Source organism: Quercus lobata, chromosome 1 (genome assembly GCF_001633185.2).
Source record: "Quercus lobata isolate SW786 chromosome 1, ValleyOak3.0 Primary Assembly, whole genome shotgun sequence".
NCBI classification, from domain to species: Eukaryota; Viridiplantae; Streptophyta; class Magnoliopsida; order Fagales; family Fagaceae; genus Quercus; species Quercus lobata.
In genome coordinates this window covers 14,997,867-15,004,375 of record NC_044904.1, presented here as the reverse complement: position 1 = coordinate 15,004,375, position 6,509 = coordinate 14,997,867, and positions in this window count along the sequence as shown.

The following is a 6,509-nucleotide window of genomic DNA, read 5'->3' as shown; positions in this document are numbered from 1 at the left end:
GCCGACCAACCCTAGTTGCTAGAACAAGCAACCTAATTAGGTAAACTATTTTCTCATTTCTCTGCATTTCTAGAACACCAAAAAGGCCCTCACAGTACTGTACAAGTGAGTAAGAGCAGCACAAATTGAAGGTAAGTGAACCACCATTTTAAACTTCATGCTTAGAACTACGAGTATATAGACTCTGTATTCTCTTTGACATAAATGTATTATGTAATGCAGAACCTAACACGTTCAATATTTTAAGAATGACCCATGTGCATTTTAGAAGCATTAGCCTGCAACGTGGTCTTTAATTTGGTGGCCTCTACTATGAATATGACTATCAGATTATTTCTCCTTTAAAATGCATCATCAAATGCTAAAAGTAAACCTTAAGTTTTGGTTTCTGATTCTGCCAGCGCATGTATACACTTGCATAAAGAAGCTACTAAGTATATGGGAATGAGTTAGTAATTAATATACTAATATGCATAATTGGCTTGTTTCAATATACAATAATGTTTACGCGAACTATAGTTTTTATAATAAAAGCGGTAGCAACGATGGATTTAGGTGAAAATGATGTTGCGGTGTCTTATATCAGTAGTTTGAACCTCACCTCGTTCCTAAAATATATGTTGCTCCAATAACATTTAATCTCATTTCAATGGATGTGAAATGTTAAGTTACTAACATCAACATTAGTCTTCAATGTATGATGTTAAGTTAGTTCACGAGACAAGCGTGAGAGTGAAAGAAGTGAAACAAAAAAAATATATGTATAGGTGTTTGACTGTTTGTAAACCTAATTCATCAGGGTAGTGTAGTTGGCATAGTGTCATTGTCATTGAAGGAGAATGGAGCTAAAGTGATAGCTACCCTAGTCTTCAATTTTGTTGAATTTCTTTCTTCTATGTGCACTGGTTGCAACTTCCGAAAGTGGTTTTCCAACGCATCAGTACTACTAGCTAACAACAAAGACATCACTACCACTGCCACTTCTACTACCCATGCTAGCTAGTACTAAACCACTGTGTGACTGAGAGAGAGAGAGATCAGATAGAATAGTACTTTCCGTTATTCATTTCGTGAAGCTTATTTTTCTTCCTATTTCTTGTTTGGTTCTCTCTCACTCTTGTAGTATGGTGTAACCACTTCTAGCTGATGCTTACAGACAAGAAAGTTAGTTTGATATCATTAAAGGCTCCAATGGTATTCACAAGAAGTCAGCGTCTTATCTTTGGCTTTGGTGTGTGTGTCGGTGTGTGTCAATGAACTAACTGTAAGCGTTGGATCTTCTGCAAGAGCTTTCACTATCAAGAAATGTGATTTACATTTAGAACTTTTAATGGCATGATAAAATTTGCAGCTTTTTTGACTTAAGAAAACAGCTAAGTTATACCCCCAAAGTGATTGCAAACAAATTAATAAGGCATGTTCGATTAAGTAGCTGAACATTATTTATTTGGTAGCAAGTAATAGAAAAATCAATGTTAATAAGTACTATGGGCCCTCTTAGTTATCAAATCCATCTTTCATATTTTACTATTTTTTTTACCATTTATTGAAACTGGTGAATGTTTGAACCTACCAATTTATCACTATCATCACTTTTTTAGCTACCAATCAATTACTGCCCCTTATTATGTTCATGAAATATTGGAAGTTATCAAATTGAAGGTTAATTTATTGTTTGTATTAATATATTGAAAGTTTACTTGACTGATAATTTCAACCAACTGATTGTAGATTTGTAGTCGGTCGGTTTGCAAAGGCCACAGAAGTCAAATGACAGTTAGATGGAAGAAAAAGAGCTTAGAGATAGTTTAGAAGAAGTGACTTGGAGAGTACCCCTTAGGCTCTAACTGAAAAAGATGTGACATGCTTTTGAGTAAAGCATAAACCAAGCCACACAGGATTGTGCAGTTGAGGAGAAAACAAAAAATGATAAAAATTCAGTTTGAAGAAAGCATTCAGCAATTTTCTTTTCTGTTAAATGCAGCCAATTATAAAGATGTAATTAATTCTCTGTTAAATTGAGATTACACAAATTATCACTTGCTAGCTAGGCCATCGACTTCATTTCTGATTTCAAGAGTTTGTAGATGTATGAGTTAGTGATAAAAATACAAATAGGTTTTTATTTTTTTCTTTTTCTTAAAGTAAAACACTCTTAACTTGCATTAATTAGTTTGTTGCAGTGCTCAAGGATGATTTGAGTCCACTTATCAATAACAGCCAAATTAATAAGCTTACAATATTATTACAAGGGGTAGTGTTATGTGGTAGACTATATTGAGCTTACAAACTGATGTGTCACTAATTATAGAAAGACAATTCAAATATTCACTTATGAAGTGGTTGAAGTTCATCAATTAAATTAATTATCACATCAATTTGTAAAAACCTATTGATGTTTTGGTTTGATGATAAAGAATTATCATCAAGAGCTAATGCCATAAGTAGAAACTCTATAAAAAAAATAATTGTAATTAGTAAGTTTTATATGGTAAAATTAATTTGTACTGTTGTAGTACTTTTAGAATCTTCCTACTACAAATCATAAAGCATTAATCATGATTATGTAATCTCATTGGCCCCGTTACTTCGAATATTAGACATGTCTCAGACTCAAATTAATAAATATTATTTGCAAGTATTTTTAGTCCTTTACAACAATAGATTTCAAATGTAACGGTGTATTTAGTATCGTGTAATTTAAATTTTAAATAAAGTGACACTATGCATAGTATTTAAAAAAAATCAATAAAATTTTAATGGTAAAAAATGGATTTTCTCTATTTCACATTCACTTAAAATAAAGTGAATCCTTAACGTATGGTAGATAGTCTTTCATAGAATAGTGTCTTTTTTTTTTTTTTTTTGAATAATATAATAGAACCTTTTGTTGATTTAACAAATTGAGAAGAAAAAAATTTAGATATTTTTTAACTTTAATCCATACAAGAAAAAATATTTGTTTACACTAGTTTACATCTACTATTTCACACACATATTCACAATTGATATGAGAATAATGTTTACATTTTAACACCACTAAATATATAAATATATATAAAAAAAGAAAGAAAGATGCGAAATAATGAATATGTGGAAATCATAACTCTTCCTAACAAATTTTGATTGAAAAATAACTAGCACTTTTCACCTTAAATTGATATTTCATATATATCACACCCATGACCCATCATCACATGCATATACGTACACAACTTCTCTACTTTCCTTTGCCTCCTTCTAAGTGGGGACTTCGTGATCTATACACTTTTTTTTACATGTAATTAAACTTAGATATCTTTGTATTATGAGTCACCTTAACAATCACGTTGTCAAGGCATGCTAGCTTGTTTAGTAACAGCCAAGAAACATTGTGATAGACTCGTGCTTGTTCACTTGTTTGTGCGTCTAGTGGCAAGCTTGTGTACAAACAAGATAATTGTCTGTTTGTTTGTCATGTTCTAAGGGTTCTTAATTGCAACCAACCTAATCTTTATTTATGAGTGGCTCAAAAAAACTTCTCTCTCTCTCTCTAATCAGTGACGTTTAGACTTTAAACCCATTAAGTGGAGTGAGTACTAAGTTCACTAGTCCACTGCAAGTAGTATTTTACTCCTTAAAAAAAAAAAAACTGTGTTATTCTCAGTCTTTATCTCTGTAAAGAGCCTGTCATATAAAACAAAGTTCCAAGTATGAACTTGATGACTTTTTCTTTGTCCAGCTCTTAAGCACAAATTGAATAATGCTATCTGATAATGATTTATTAATTTGGAAATAAACTATACTTGAATAACTCTTTGTTAATTCAATTAGAATAATATTTTGGTTGAATGACGACAACTGTAGGAGCTGTGTGCAGCCAAGAGAAAAGCAATGAGATTAGAAATAATTCTTAATTCTTAATTTCTTATGCTTTGGTTTTCTCTGTTTTTTTTATTTATTTATTGAGGGGGCTAAGTATTCTTAACTAGTTACTAGTTAAAGAAAGAGACATGCACTAGCTAAGCACTAATCATGCCCAACATTGGTAAGTTGCTATGCTATTGGGGATCAACTCTAAGAACTAGTGCATGTCTTTTGGCAAGAAAAGCACTGCCAAATGCCAATCCGCACCTCAGCTTATCTTCTAATTATTGCCTTTAACTAGAGAGTCTAACTTCAAATAGTTTTGTTACAGCTTTGCAGTGATATACTATAAATATTATTACATAAATTTTGTAAATTAATATGTTAATTTTCAAATAAATTTTTTTACAATTTATTACTACAAATTTTATTATAAAAGTATTTCATACATATATGATATAATTTGTAGTATGGATCCCTGCCATCACAAAAATAAAGTAATTAAAAGATTTGTTTGTTATGTTATTGATGTGGTACTATTCACATTCATTGCTATATGAGCTTGTAAATCATCTTGAAATAAAATTGATAACATTTTTAACATTTTCCTTAGGAGGCAATTATGTAGTTTGTAGTGAGTATTTCAACCAAGTATGTTGAGGGAGAAGCCAATATTGCTGTACCCCAATTTTTGATACCTGAACTATTTTTTTGGTAATTACGGAAATATCATTAACTAAGAAACACTGGCAGAAGCACCAGTTATACAAAGTCTAGCGCGATACCTGAACTATATCTTCATATTATCTAGCTTCGAATTTTGAAGGCTTTATAACTCATACTGCTACTGCTACTGCCACTGTTTACTTTTTAATTTTAGGATAAATTACAATAAATTATCCTAAACTATCACATTATTTGTAATGAGCCCACAAAAATCTTTCGAAATTGAGCAATCAATCCTCTAGTTTCATTCAAACTATTAATCCATTTGATTCTAAATTTCTTCAATTTAACTGAATTTAATAAGGGAAAAGAACCATATGCAAATTTGACTGAAGCTGGGGAATTGATTACTGATTTTAAACTTTAGGGAATACATAATAAATTAATAATTTAGGACTTTTTTTTATTATTTTTTTTTGTAATTTAACTTCAATTATAGTATAAACTTTATTTATTTATTTATTTATTTTTATAAAAAGTTTCATTATTGGTTTCTGGATTTTGTGAGCACATAAGTTTTCATTCAATTCTTGATTAACAAATTGGATTAGGAACTTAGGATGAGCCCCAGTCTAGACAGAACCGATTGGTATAAAGATCTACCTAATTACAATAACTTAAAATTCAAAGTACTTAGATCATAGTGACGCACTTAGATAAAATATCATACTACTTTTTCTTCGCTTTGACTAGCAGTCTAGCATTCTCTCATGCTCAAGCTCAACCATGCGTATCAAGCTTTTTCTTGGCTTAACATTTTATGCGAGGCTAAAATGAAAGTTCCAAATGTTCTGATGTGTGTTAACAGGAGTGTCTTGGTTAGCTCAATTGATAAAGTCTCTGATAGTTAAATAAGAGATCTGAGATTTAATCTCCGCATATATAAAAAACTAATTGATATTTTGGTCTAATAATAAAATACGCAATCGTTAGAAGTGAACGTCATAAATTGAAATTAAAAAAAAAAAAAAAAGGTAGATTCCTTCCTCATTAATGGTCATCCAATTGTGGGAATGGGGTTATGAATTGAAACCTGCAAGGAAAAAAAATGTTGATTAAAGAAAGAAAGAACGCTTTAGTCAAATAATAGCTTCAACAAAATGACATTTCATCTTTAATTTTTCATGCCTTCACACAACTAACCACGTTAGTTTTGTCACGCCAATAAGAATGCCCTCCTTGATTAGCTCCACCCCTGTTGACCTTCGAATTATTACTACTATTCCTTTAACCTAATTATTTATCGTAAAAATATGGTGGGCTGAAATTATATCAAACACGTGCGCAAATTAATTTGAGATTTATAATTGGGAAAATGCTGTTTAGCCAAATATCTGGATTTTTTTTTTTTTTTTGAGAAGAAAATATATTGAAATTTGGTTAATTTTTTTTAAAAGTTCAAAAGTAATTTGGAAATGTTAACCGGTATATATACTATTTTATCCATTTGTCTATGATTTAGATATGCAACTTGTCTGCCAATAGGCAATAGGTAAAGAAAAACAAAAGAATGAAAAGCAATAATTAGAATAATTCACTCGTACGTTTTAGTTAGATCAACCGATAAAATTTTTTTGTCGCTGAATACAAAATATAGGATTCAATCCCCATTTACACTAAAAATCATTTTGTGTTTTAAGAACAATCATTAAAAACGGATGTCATAAATTAAAAATTACTCTCAATTTTTTTCTTCTTCTTATTTTTAGGTTCAATGTTTTGTCATGCTGTAATAAATTATCACGTGGACTTCAGTTGTTTCCTGTGTACTATATTTTAACAATATTGAAATGTCAAAGATGGGTGGTTCATTGACAGCCAAGAAAAATAGTAATAGGAGAATATGAATATGTTTGTTTGTGCAGTAACAACCAACACACATTAAATATAAATGAAAAGAACATGTCTTTACTCTTTAGTCATTTCTTTTGTTAAAT